We start from the raw sequence: 15471 nt of genomic DNA, 5'->3' as shown, positions 1-15471 counted from the left end.
CAGCTCCCGTTCACCTTCACCACAACACCCAGCAAGCATCCTTAAAGAGCCAATGCTTTTTTTTTTTTTTAGTTAAAAAGCTACCACCCAGCAACAAGGGAGCCCACAGGATTTTTTGCAGGGGGGTGCAAACCCAGAGCCCCACCAAACAACCCCCCATGCAGCCCCCCCCCCACACGCAGCCATTCCAGTTTCCCATTACTTGGCTATTTCTTCCCAGTTGGCATAAACACTGTTCAAAACACTCAGTATGCATACTGTTTTATATTTTACTTCTACAATGACTAAAGATATTTGGATTTAATTTACATTTATTTCAAATTTTATAGCACAAACACTGAGACATTTGCTAAACAAAGCAATAGTCTTACAATGAAAACTGATTTAGTATTAAAACTTCTCTGCCTTTGACGCTCACATTCACTGAAACAACACTGAAATCCACATTTAAAGAGAATGCATCTGGGCAGTGATGGATTAAGTTTATCTTTGGGCTGTTTTCAAATCATAGGCCCCCTTGCACACATTTTTAGGACCATTTAAAAGGTACTGTGATTCATCTTCCTCATTGTATTAATTATAATATATAATATATAATAATTGAATTATATCCTTTGTATAATACATCACCACTTGTTAGAGCATGTTTTAAATTTATAGTTTTGAACATTTTTCCAGTAAGCAGTGAAACAAAACATATAAACCACTAATGACAAAACTGCCCAGTTCAGAACATTTCAACCATAAAAAAACACTCAAACTTCTGTCATTACAATCCACCAATATTGGTCAATATGCACAATCTCTGCAGAAGTAAGTCATCTGAATAATTCTACATTAAAAAGATCTAAAACTAATGAAGATATTATTGCTATAAAACAACTTATGTTTCAGTGTTTCATCTATAAATTCAGTGCCTGTTGCCCTTGAAGAATAAATTGCCTATGTTACATTAAAAGAAATGGTAAGCTGGCATATTGCAATAGGGAATGAGTTGTTGTTGTTGTGTCTTTCAACTTTTCCCGGTTAGGGGTCGCCACAGCAGAACTCCGGTCTGCTAATGATTGGCAGTAGATTTTTACGTGCTGAGTTGCCAACCCTGATGCACAACCTTCAACGAAGGTACACCCATTCACGCATGTCTCCACACAGAAGATGCTTTAGCTGAGAATCGAACAGGACGTCTTACTGTGAGGCGACAATGCTACCTCAGCACCACCAATGAGTGACAAGCTGAAAAAGAGGTTCAAAGTTACTAGACATCTCATCCAAAGAACAGCATACTAAGGACTGCGGTACCCCACCCCCTTAAAATACAAATTTTTATGCTGTGGGAGTAGAAGCTACAGCCCTCTGTCCAAGATGCAAGTATGCAACCTGTTGTGCTACTAACACTGCTTTAAAAGTCTATACCACAATAATGGTACCATTTGTTAAACAAAATCAGTTGCACATTTTAAGAAGACCTAGCATGAGCAGCAGTAAACTTCTCTTCCCTTGAAGCTCGCAATTCCTTGAAAATGCACTTGAAAATAAATTCCACCTGCTAACTCTAACTAGGTCATTTCACTCTCGCTCTCTTAGATACCTCTTAAATGTCCACGCACACACACACACACACACACACACACACACACACACACACACACACACACACACACACACACACACACACACACACACACACACACTATACATGTCAGTCTCTTAGCACAAGCAATCTGGACAAAGCCTGTTATAATGTTGGGGACAAAGGCCCAAAACCAGTGACACATTTATCAAAGTTGCTAGAATAAAAGGATTTGCGTTAGAATGCATTTCCTGAAATATATGAAGTCTGAAACAGAACTGCATGTAATTACTTATTAACTTTAATTCTTAGCTCATCCTAGTGATTTGTCAAAAAAAATACAGAATTTTTATGAGGAACAGACCAAAAATATAAAGCAGAAATCTGGACATTCTCTGAAAATCTGTACAGTTGAGAGGTACAACACACATGTAAATCCCCCTACCTCCTTAGAAAGTAGATAGAACAAATCTTTTGGGTTTCTAATATCATGACAGGAATAGACCCCATTCCTAAGTCAAAGTACAATTAAAGTTCAAAAAGTTAGTATTGTTTCAATCTTTGATGTCAGCCAGAAGTGGTCTTCGCAGCACCCTCAATGTACCCAGCCATGACTCCTTCTGCAATTCATATGGGGTTACATGTATTGGTAGCATATCTAAATATGACTATAGATTCTTTTTTATAAGACCGGTTGCTCCTACTACTGTTGTAACTGTCTGGGTATCTTTCTTCCACATTGCTGTCATTTCTGCTGCAAATCCTGATATTTTATGACTTTGTGTCTCTCTTTATACAACACACTGTAGTCAGTGGGTGTGGGATACCAAAAAATACTAGATAAAAATCTAGATACCTCTTAAATGTCCAGCTTTTCACAGAATGCCCACATTTTTGCATCACATTTTCAGCCTGTCTCTTATAAAAGTTGTGGTCTTTTGGAAAATAATTGAAGATGGAAATTTCTAAATGAGGTTTGGGAAACTACAAACCATCCTGGTATTCAGTGGGGGCCAGTCAGAGAAAATAATTTTAGAGACTGCACCAGTCCATCACAGGACTGTACCCTGATATTTTAATTACTGTAACCATGTCACCAACGTAAAGGCCAATGATCAGGCCAGATCCAGTTATCTGTCCAACAGAAATGAATAAATAAAGACATAAACAGATAGACAAAAAAGCAAGAAAGCTTTGCAGCATGTGGGTCAACTTCATTCTCCAGCCCCGTCCAAATTAAAAGCACTGATTGCAGAATTCCTACACGCGTTAAAATCAAATTATCATCGCATGGGGAGGGTGTGCGTGGGCTTTCTTTTTCTCAGCCTATAAACCAAACAGCATCAGGTGGCCTGGGCACATGTAAATCACTTAGATTTGTTCTTATGAAATTGTACAGTTGAAAGCAGCCACTTCCCTCGCTCATACAAACTGCACTATCATTATTATCGCGCAGTGCTACAGGAGCACACACATCTCATGAACGCGTGTTCCTTTTACACATGTGCTGTGAGTGAAAAATGACTAGAGTGGTGATTAAGGGAGATAAACATTCACAGATAGTGAAAATTGGAGGATTTCATTAGCAGAACTGTGCCAGTTGGTAAATTGCAGATTTACACAACCTGTTAATAGAAATCATTAGTTCCATCTTTTGTCTTGGTAGTTTCAGATAAATCATTTAGTGATGTCTCATTGGGCTGGCTTACTTTTCTTAAGCGCTTTTTGTTTGTTCTTCATCACCCCATATTAGTTATTTAGTCTAAAATAAAACATAACCGATGGAGATACCAGACGGTAGAAGATTTGAGAAAGTTATTCCCAAAAGACTTCAACCATTGAATGAAGAGGCCCTGGTGGTTCTGTTAATGAGTTCCATTTTAATTAATTGCTAAGGCACAGAGTGAACGTTTGGTTGGAACAGACTGGGCATTTCTTTGCCTTGTTCGCTTTTGTCAGGAAAATCTTTGCAGCTGCTGAAACCAGTAAAATGAAGTTAAAGTACATGTAAAATAGAGTAGATAATTAATACCAGGGATTGTTTTTTCATGCATTCAGGGACTTTAATTGTTTTGTATACTTTATGTCAAATGTGTTTATTTTTTGGTTCCTTTGGTACTTGCTTAAGAATTCTATTCTTGTCAGCACTTTCATGCTACGGTTCTGAGTGGGGCTGCGGCCGGGTACTAGAACTATAAAATACTGTAACACAAACTGTAAATATTTTTATTTTACACTGGCACAGCCTACTGACACACTCGTTTCAAGTGTGCCACTTTCAATACCAGGAGCTTCTTTTTTGACTGTCAGTGGCATGATGTCAATGACGTACCTTAAGTGCTGCACATACAACACAAATCCGTTAATCTGAACTAAACAGGCAAAAGAGCCTGGTCATGAAACTCGTTCTCATTCACGCTAGTTGCTGCCACACAGTCAATCTAGATAACTCTGTCAATGGTTGGAAAGGGAAGGGAGATGCAGTTTGAGGAGGAATTGAGGCTCGTCATATGCATCATATGACTGAAACCTCCAATAGCATCTCCTCCAAATGATTTAACGGGAAAAAAGTAAGTTGAAATCGAAAAATTCAATTTCAACACATCATTCAAAGATAAATTAAGAAAATCCAGGGGGGTGCCAACGCTTTTTTTTTTTTTTTAGTTAAAAAGCTACCCCCTTTTCTAAATAAGTTGTACTGAAATCAGTACAGTGCGTATGCCTCCCGACGTCCCTGATTGAGCTCTCTGTGTTTGTGTGTGCATGTGTCTGCATGTGTATGCGTGTGTGTGTGTGTGTGTGTGTGTGTGTGTGTGTGTGTGTGTGTGTGTGTGTGTGTGTGTGTGTGTATCTCTGCATGTTTGTGTATGAGTGTGATACTTTTTATCTCATTCAACTGTGTGCATAATATTATTCAAACTGCAAAGTAGGTGTACACATAGTAGACAGTGGTGATGACAACTGGCTGCCTGATGCCTCATTGTTACATACACTGTGATCCCCCCATTATCAGGGTTAGATGAGAAAGTTGCAGGACAGGATATGAAGGGATAAGATGGTGTCAAGATTGAAAGGAATGGATGCGACTTACCTTAAAGTGAAGCAGAGTTGCTATTCAGTAAAGCAGGTCATTACACAAAGAAGCAACATAAAGGTTCAGGAGTCATGCAAACCTATTCTAGACAGAACAGGTGGTAAGAGAAATGCTGTTAGTGCAGAGGATTAAGGGTCTGAACCATTAAGAAACTACTTCCTGTTGTCAAGGATACAAGGTCCGATTCCTTTAAGTTCATTTGCCTGTGGGGTGACTTTGTGCAAGAGACTTGACCAGACAGGGCTTATAAGTTGCCCTTGAAAAGAAACATGTGTCCAATGGGCTCATCTGGCCAGCAAATATATAAAATAAAACTGATACTGCTTTTAAGTTGGGCAACAGAGAGGATTTGAAGAGTTTGATGGACGTTGAAACAGTAATCAAAGTAACATTTGACAAGAAAGGCCAGATAAAGAACACATTTTTCATCAAAATAATGGGACAGCCTCATGCAGTTTTCCATATGGGAACTGGTATTGAGTTGGACAACAGGGAGGATTTGAAGAGTTTGATGGTGGTAGAAACAGTAATCAAAGTAACATTCAGCAAGAAAGACCAGGTAAAGAACACATTTTTCATGAAAATAAGGGGACATCCTAATACAGTGTTCCATATGGGAATATATGACCTGAAAGTAGTGACCATGGAAAATGTAATAGGGATTATGAAAGAAGATCATATGCTTGTGTAGCTATTTGCAAGATATACTGACACTCTTTGGAGTTCTACCTGTACTAACGGTTAACTGTCACATGAGCAAGAGGATCGGGTAGTTTAGCTGTTGATAATGGCTAACTGAGCTGAGATCATGAGATGGCAAGTAGCAATTTGGTATGGGGAGACTCCAGCTCAAGCTGTAATACACAGCACTGCTGAAATAAGGTTCATAGGTTCACAGGTAGATACTAGGCTATTGGCCCTAGGGCATAATTAAGTCTAGCCAAGATGTTTCTGCTTGTGCCTCTCACGTGGTTTAGTTACCTGCGCCTATGTCGAGCAGGGCCACAGAGGTGATTCCCAGGGTGGATTTCCTGTTTCTCACCCACTCATCAAGATTCTTCTTGAAGAGCACTAATGAGTAGCTCTGCCTCACATATATGGGAACCTTATTCCAGAGCAAGGGGAGTCTCTGGGACATGAATCTGTCCCTCCAAGAAGTCCTGTTTATTGAAATAATTGTATACTTATTCACAGCCCCTCTTTTCCATTTTTGCATATAGAGTACGGGTGTCACTTCAACAGTGACAATCATTTACAGCCAAGGGTCACACCACCACATGGGTAGTCTTCCATACCCCACTCTCAGACACTCATAGGGCCAATTTAGAGTTACATGAAGTACATCAACTGTTATGGAATAGGGAGGTAGACTGCTCCTCTGAAGGAGCAGCACAGCTTGAGAAGGGGGGGTGAAACACTAGACTAGGACATTTAATGAAACTACAAAAGGGGGGCAAGGTATTAGATCAGACGATAAGCTGCAACATAAAGTATGTGACGAAAGCAGCAGTCAGGGAACAGGGAAGAGGATAGCAGCAGAAGAGGAAGAAAAAGACGGAGAAAGGAAGGTAATGCATCCAACTAGACAGAAAAAACACTAAGTAAGGGAAAAAGACTAGGTAGACGATATGAGTCAGACAAAAGGAAGAGGTAAGAGGCAGACATATCAAGAAGGATAATGGGGGTAGGGAACACTGGTAGAAGGCAGTACATAAACGTAATACTCTCTCTCCGCTGTGCTTAGCACAACAGAAGCCTAGAAAATTGGTTGGTTTTGGAAACATCAGTAGTTAGCATAGAAAGAGACATTTTAGATGATCATGATGTGAGTCAGGACTTAAATATCACAGACAGTGGAACATAGACATAATGCAATACCTTTTATTCGACCAGCATAGGTTTTGCAATTATTTGAGCATTTGAACAAGCAGGGGCCCTTCATTGGGAGTTATTAAATGCCTGATGTTAGACACAGTGCTTAAATATCTACTTGTACCTAAAAAGAGAAGTAAATTATTTATTTTCTATTAGCTAAAATACACTTTAAAAATGCCAGTGGGAGAAAAACTGTGCACCTTGAATGTTTGTATGACATGTAAACCTCAGAGACAAACACTGTGTGTGTTTGTATGTCTGTGTGAGGGTGGTGGTGGTGTGAGTTTGAAATTTATGAAGACCTGGTCATGCCTTACTGTCAAACTCAAACTTTTGCAAGTTGGATTACAATCAGTGTTCATTTAGCAGAAAAGGTAGCAGCTCAAGAATTGATCTGACAGATATGTAAAGGGATTATTAAATAGAGAGAAGTTATTGTTTCTTTCAGCTTTTCCCAGTTAGGGGTAGCCACAGCAGAACTCTGGTCCACTAATGATTGGCAGTTGATTTTTATGTGCTGAGTTGCCGGCCCTAACGCACAACCTTCAACAAAGGTACGCCCATTCATGCATGTCTCCACAGAAGATGCTCTAGCTGAGAATCAAATGGGACAACGTCTTGCTGTAAAGCGACAATGCTCCTGCAGCACCACCACCGTGGATATTAAATAGAGAGAAGTAAAAAATATATATAATTTGTAATTTCTTATCCTGTGTAAACAAGCTATCTTTGTGAGAACAAATGTTTTGATTAACAGAAGATATGAATTTACAATAATCTGCAAAAATCATGATGAAGTGATGTGTTATAAAAAAAATCAGGGTCTACCAATAGGAAAAGTTATTGGGTTGGAATATATGGATGTTGTGTGCAATTAGTACACTATGCTAACTGAAGATTAGTTAACTGAAAGAAATAGATTAAGAAAAAGAAAGAAGAAAAATATGTTGATGGGTCACTCTGTGGTTCTAACATCTCTGAAGAACAGAAGTACTGCACAAAGTTTTGTTATATTGTTAAAATTGTCTGAACATTAAGGCCTTACTAACTGTCAAGATTATTGTTACTAGTGTTCTGACTAGGATGGCACCTAATGTGAAAATAAAAATACCAACCACAAATCATTGTAACTTATAGATAATGTAAACTTTCTGAGACAGTCAACAGTTAGCTGAGTTTCAGGGTAAAGTCAGCTAAAATAATGGATTAACAGAATGTATTTTGAATCTTATTATGTAAGGTGGCAGAAAAAGAGGTTATTCATGATATTTAGTTTACAAGGGTTCTTACAGAAGGTATTACCTGAAACCAGGAGGGAGGCAAACCTCATCTTAATTCACTGCAAAAAGGATGAGGTAACAGATCTACAAAATAATGTTCTTCTGACACACAGTAGCTGTGTTTCAGTATGGTTCACACTGACATTGGAAAATTAAACAAATCTAGTCTCAATTATTAGAGTCTAGAATTACAGGAAGGCAGATTATGAGAGAATAAAGGAGTTAATATGCAAGGGGGTTGCGACACAGGAGGACAGTGAAAGACTGGAGAAGGTATGAAGTCTTTAAAAGGTGTAGTTTAAGAACATATGAAAAAAGGAATGAGGCAGTTTGTGAAGACAAAGAGAAGGAAAAAATTAGTATGGTTTATTGAGAGATGAAAATGCCAGTCAAGAAGAAGGAAAAAAATGAAAAGGGAGTGAGTCAGTGGGAGAACAATAAAGAGAACAGAACGAATACACCACAGCAAATTAGGACGTTCATGTAGAAATGGAAGAAAGAGTAACAATAAGTTTTACAGAAAGGAAGAAACACCTTCCTTAAGTACACATGAGTGACAAAGGCTTAAGACTGAGAACCCCAAAAATTAGGGTGGGGGCTCTTCTTCCAAAAAAGACCTATCACTAGCAGTGTACCTCAAGGTTCGGTCCTCAGGGCCCTTCTCTTTAGAATTTACTTCTTGGAGGTCAAAGTTTATGTTAAGGGCTTATGGCTGAACATCATAAACTCTCCAAAACACCCTAAAATTATTCAGGAAGACATTTTCCAAACAAATTGTTGGTGCCAAAACCATGGCATAAAACTATATACCACAAAATGTATAATAGTATCCTTTGGAAAACATGCTGCCCCTTGTAACTGTCACACTGAACATACCAAATAGTTAAAAAAATTGCTGCATGTATTAACACCATGTACATCCTGACAAAACATGTTCCACATATGAGACTGACCTACCGGAAAAGTAGAGAAAAGGCAATCTTGGGTAAATACTGTATCTGTGCGTGACTCAGCAAGGTCTTTAGACATTGAAGGTCACATGGGCAGGTAGCAGACTGTACCAGAAGGTAAAGAGGCAATCAGAGAGCACAGAGAAGTACTGATGGCAGACATTTCAATGGGGAAAAGCTAACAAGTACAGTCCCAAACTGACCAGTACTAGGCTCAGTTTTATTTGATGTGTTTGGCACTGACTCTACACAGAGATTGTGAATTTGGATTAGTTTCTCTGCAACTGATACCAAGTTTAGGGGTAGTTTTTAACAGGGATAGATGGTTGGGCATTGGGCTGGCAACTCGGCACCGTAAATATCCACTGCCAGTCATTAGCAGACCGGAGTTCTGCTGTGGCGACCCCTAACCAGGAAAAGCTGAAAGACAAGATGGTGAATTAGAATGCCTGGGCTTTAAGTGAAAGTTGCAGCTCAACTTTAAATATTGTATGTTTGTGATGATGTACTTGGGGAATGATAATACTGCAGTTCTTATGTGCTTGGGTTGGACTCATAAGAATTGGGATAGGACAATGACTATGTTATAAATGTTAAAAAAGGGAGATTTCAGCAACAAGAACAATATATATATATATATATATATATATATATATATATATATATATATATGGGTCTATATGACTTGGTCGACAGTTCTTTTGATTGACACTCATTTGGTCGACAGTTCATTTGGTCGACAAGCAGATTTGCCCCCTTCCCCAATGTTGTGCAACCCTGGAGTTGATATATATAGTTAGGGGGTGTGTGTGGGGCACAGCCCCCCACATTGGGGTGGGGGGCGAAGCCCCCCACCTAAAATGCCCGTCGACCAAATGAGCTGTCGACCAAATGAGTGTCAATCAAATGAACTGTCGATCAAGTCATATAGACCCATATATATATATATATATATATATATATATATATATATATATATATATATATATATAAACACATATGAAGTAGAATGCTGCTACCATTTTGAAGACCTTACAAAGGGCTAAAGGTCACACTGCTTGAAAGATTACAGAGGAAGTCAGCCAATGGTGCAATGGTAAAGGGAATAGAATAGAAGAAAAATTAGGGGTACTTGAATGCATGTCACTAAAAAGGGAAGACTGGACTTGCAATTAGTACATAAGGCATAAAAAGTATTGTGTGATGGGATTAAAATTTGAGTGAAGGACATCATAGGCCACAGAGAAATGAATAGCAGTTAAAATAATTGACACTTACAATATTGGCATCGGCACCAACCCACTTTTTTTCATTTTGCACATGGGGTCGGGATGTTGCACTAACAGTGAATATCACCTAGAGCCAATGTTCACACCACAAGGAGACCTGCTGCAAATAAAAAATATCGATTACAGCTTCATATAATATTTATATGTATATAGACTGCTTACCTCATCATCAGTACATTTATTTATTTATTTATTTTTATTTTAAGAGTCTATATGCATTTAAAGGTTATATATGAACTGTTAACCTCATTGTTTGGGCATTATTTATTTGCTTGTTTGTTTAAGTATTTATGTATGTAAATGGTATATAAAGTTTTAATAGATGTTTTTCTATAGGGTTTTAAGTTGTCCATGTCTGCAATTTATTATTAATTTACAGATGAGCTTGTATTTCTAGAAGCAGTCATTATTGTATGGTGTGGACATCAGACTGAAGAAATTCTCTTTATTTTAGATTTTAATAAATTCTTCTTTGACATGACAATATATAAGTTTAGACATGTACAATGAGTTGCTACTATAACTAATGCATTTGAAGACAGGGCAATTTATGTAAAGCTTGGCATATCTGAACAAAGAAGTGGGAAAATGCAGTGTTGTGTGAGTGAGTGAGTGAGTGAGTGAGTGAGTGAGTGAGTGAGTGAGTGAGTGAGTGAGTGAGTGACTCTGTGTGTGTGTGTGTGTGTGTGTGTGTGTGTGTGTGTGTGTGTGTGTGTGTGTGTGTGTGTGTGAGCTGTGTTGCTGTATTGAATATTTTATGAAAATCCCAACAACAGTTTGATCAATTTTACAAAACATACCAATATGTTTCACATCTCATCTTATGTTTGCCGTTGCCTAGGTAACTGTGTTTTGCAATACTTCCTATTGTTTATATGATACATTATATAATTCATTACATCATCTTCCTTGTCTTTTTTTTTTCAAATAAGATGGGTTATTCCTTACTCTGCCTCATTTTCACTATACAGTTTCCTTATCGGAGTGACTGGCGTGGAATGCTGTAATTCAGTACTTGTCACGGTTTCAGCTAAGGCCTGAGTAAGTCCTGGTTCTGATGAATGACCATTTCTATTGCTCGGGGACTGCACTGCATTCTGATCAATTGAGGTACATAACCTAAACATCTCAAAAAGCTATAATTTGATTTCAACATTCATATTCTGACAGTGTTATAAACATTCACATCACAATTTCAGATCAGACTAATTATTCTCATGTGGAGCTTAAAACATACCAGAACAATGTTTGCAGAATCATTTTAGAAGCCATCAGTTATTTTAAATGCTCACTAACCAGTAATATTCTATGAAATCCATGCTAGCCCCTCACTGCATGGGAATATCTTATCAGTTATTTTTTATAAATGATAATTTTAAGCTTCAGTTTTATTTATAAAGATAACAGGCAACTGTGCAAAAAATCTGTGTTAGATTTCATCCTTCTAGATTCATAGAGTGAGACTGCATGACACAGACTACAAGGAGCTGGAAATTAAACTGCTGAATGAGTATTATTCTTAGTTTATCTATTCCTATTAACTTAACTAGGCAGACTGCCCCACCTCTCATATAGAGGGCCAGACCCCACACCACCTGAACATACATATAACATCTCTACAACCTCATAAACACAAAGAATGGAAAAATATCATAGAAGAAAGGAATCATTGTTGGCACACATTTGGACACTGCATGGATCACGATTTCCTACAGAAAAACATGATCGAGGAATTCAACTTCACCAAGTTGCTCTCAGCAAGTTTGTAATTGTGCAGCTTGTACACAACAGGCAACAGAACAGCCCGTGGGGGTGAGGGTTGCCTGGTGACAATGACTTTACCAGTGGCAGAAACTGCTGTACCCCTTTAGAAGAATAAAATTAGACACTTTTTCCCATGTGTACATTGTATTAAATTCCAAGGAGTATAGACAAGGAGGCCTGTTCAAGTTTCAAGGTCTGGCTCCAGCAAATATGTAGGCTCTTCCTGCGATTCAGTAAACTCCATGCAGAGTTTACATGTGTACGCGGTGATGCGAGATGAGCAGCAGTGCTAATTGCATATTCATGCCGTGCACCGTATTTAAACATAAATAAATACAGTTTTGTAGCTGGCAACAGTGCTGCCAGCCAGGAAACCATGTAATGGAACAAGGATAGCAAACCTGTTTAACACAGAGCACAGCAGGTTAGTGGGTTTGTGCAGAAAGCCTCAATGATCACCATGGCTTAACATGTAATATTTCTCAGAGTTCTCAATCTCTTAGTGCAAGAAATCTGGACAAAGCACAACACGATGGGGACAATATCCCAGAAATAGGGATAGATTGTACATATATGTTCTTTTAAACTTAGAAATGTGCTAGATGAACAAGGGGAATGTGTGAATATACATTTTTGGAAGAATTTGAAGTCTGGCCATATCTGACACTGTTGAGTGAATACCTCAGTGAAGATTTGCGTCAAATGTCTTGGGCTTGTCAAGTTCAAAAGAATGATAGTGTTGTCATCATACATGCCCTCAATGACATGTTTGAGGATATGTAACTGATGTAACAGACATGATGTAGCATTAACAACTCACACAGGTCTGTTGCACACAGCCGTGATATTACTAGTGTTCATTTAGAAAAGGTCCATGATGTCATGTTAGTGTACCTTACAGATGTGAAAAGTCAGGGTGTATCTATACATGCAAACATCGGATGTAGTCCCCCCACTCAGACAGATGAATGTTGATGTACACCCTTCTACAGGAACATGGATTGTGTGGAAGGTGTGTTGAAGTCTGTATTCAACCATGTCAGGAAGGTGTATGCGCTGAGTCATACGCTAAACATTTTGTGATGTTGTCACAGCCCATTGATTCTATGTGATAGGCCTGGTGAAGGTTAAGACAGTACATACTGACTATCCTGATCTGGCCTAGGGTTTGAACACAACCCCCCATTCAGGTATCATTGAGAAATGTTCCCAGCTGGGGATTAAACATTATGTCACTAGATGGGTAACCAATTCGCTCACTGACAGATCACATACTGTGAAAGCTGGTGAATCAACCTGTAGCAGTAGAGCTGTAACCACTGGCATACCCCAGTGATCTGTGTTTGGCCCTATACTTCTTGGAATCTATTTCTTTACAGTTCAGGCTAAAGTATACTGCCTTCAGCTTACCGCGTTTGCTGATTATTGCATACTGGGTGCAATCACTGAGTCTACCTAAGATGACAACATACTACAGGAAGGGCTAACATAGACAAATGATTGGTAACAAAGCAACACTGTCTACAAGTAAATGCAAACTTGTGTCTTAATTTTGTCCTTCTGCAAAGTGGAATGCCCTGCTAATTACAGCATTCTCAACTGTTCCGCTATGCTGAAACCCAGTGATGCAAGCACTGGGAACACACGTACACAGCAATCTGAACTTTGACCACCAAGTGTTCACACTGGTATTGAATGCCTGTGTTGTGCACATCATAAGCCATGCCATTATATTCAGATATGAGGGTTATATTACAACATTGTACTTGAACCTCATCAGAACAATAATATAGAGTATAATGCTCTCTTTTACATGTACCTCACCTGACATATGCAGCAGTTGAGGAGACCACCGGGTTTCTTACCAAGAAAGCACAGGGCCTACAAACCATGTCACGATGTATGTGGATAGACTGAAAGCCATGTCACTGTAATCTGCACTGTACAGGATGAGACTGACCCTGCCGTATTGGGAATAATGCACATTCACAAATCAGATATAGCTGATGACATCAACAATGTCTGGTGAGGGGAATATGACAATAACAGTGTCCCACATGCTTTTGTTTTACAGTATTTTGTTGTTGTTTATTTCATTTTTTTCTTGTGGTACAGGCAATTTATGGATACAGATCCTGCTTGCAATTTACCATGGATTTTTTGTGAAAAAGGGACTGATTTAACACAGCGTATTATGGAAAACTGTAGTTTACATCCTGGTGATTGTAATGGTTCTTGGAGTGGAGATGTGCTGCCTAAACCTTGGGAACATTATGAGGAACAAAGCAACAAAAGAACGGAGCACTGTTTTTATTGGTGGATCAGTAGTCTACTGCTAACCTTCCTATGGAAATGCAGAGACTGTTTGATAAGTTATAATATTTAATATATAAAGAGACTAATGTGTACTTGAATGTTCTAAGCTTAAAAAGATGCACTGAATTGAATATAACTTCGAGAGGTCTTAGAGCTTTAAAAAGTCCAAGTACTCTGTTTGATGTATCCAATGAGAAAGAAAAGAGATTCCAAGTACGCTGGATAGCAGCCACTCACCAGTGCTCAGTGGAATGGATTAACATTTTGATAGAACAGGATCTCCATAAACAGTGCACATTGAAAGAAGAAATATATATGCACATACTCTTTGTGCTGAATTAACCACACAGCTTACTGTCTCTTGTTTAGTTAATTTATTGGGAGACATTAATAATAAATTGAAAAGTTATGAGCAGTAGCTTGTGGAAAGAAAGAAAACAAAGTTGAAGACAGACCCACACGATTACAATAATGTCAGAGCCTTCCTTTGGAAGACCAATAAGAAAACGCATCATCACAATAAAAATGTTAAGAAATATCAGATGGTTTCCTTTGCCTCCTCAGGAGAACTTGCTTTACAATGGAGTGGGAGAGCAATGATAATGCTTTTCCCCCTTTCCCACCAGCACAACATTCAGTGGCATACCAACATAGGTTTATAGGTTGGTACTAGGCTATTGGCCCTAGGGCCCATACAAGCCTAGCCATTACAATTCCCTGGCTATTTCTTCCCAAAGTATTTACTTCCCTGGACACCTGTCTAGCAGAGCAACTGACATGATCCCTGGGGTGATTTTCCTATCTCCCATCCAATTATCAAGGCTCCTTTTGAAGAGGGCCAAAGAGGCACTCTGCTTGACATGTATGGGCAGTCTATTCCAGAATCTGGGGAGTCTCTGGGTCAAAAACCTATTCCCCCAGCATGTTTTTTTCATTGTGATGACAAGGTTTAGATCCCCAGAGCATGTGTCTCTGAGGGATTGGGATTCCTTTAAATGTAGCATGTCCAACAGCTCTGGGTTTGACATAGCCTTGTATGTTAACCAGAGATCACCTCTGAGTAGATGATATGCGACAGAGTATAGGTGGAGTTTTTTAGATGATCAGCATACGGCATCTGTTTTAGGCCTGGGATTCTTTTAGTGAGGTATTTCTGCAGCCTTTCCAGTTGTTGCAGATGTCTTGAGAGAAACATACCAAACGGGGCATTGTATTCTATAATGGGTCTAATGAGGGATGAGTACAGTGGGACAATGACCTCCTTTTTTCTGGATAGCCCTTAGTGATAAGGTGTGTCACATAGAAGGATTTTCTGACTGTTGTGGTGATGTGG

The sequence above is a fragment of the Protopterus annectens genome, chromosome 1.part0 (assembly GCF_019279795.1).
Source record: "Protopterus annectens isolate FY-2018-M chromosome 1.part0, PAN1.0, whole genome shotgun sequence".
NCBI lineage: Eukaryota > Metazoa > Chordata > Ceratodontiformes > Protopteridae > Protopterus > Protopterus annectens.
This window is presented reverse-complemented; position numbering follows the sequence as displayed.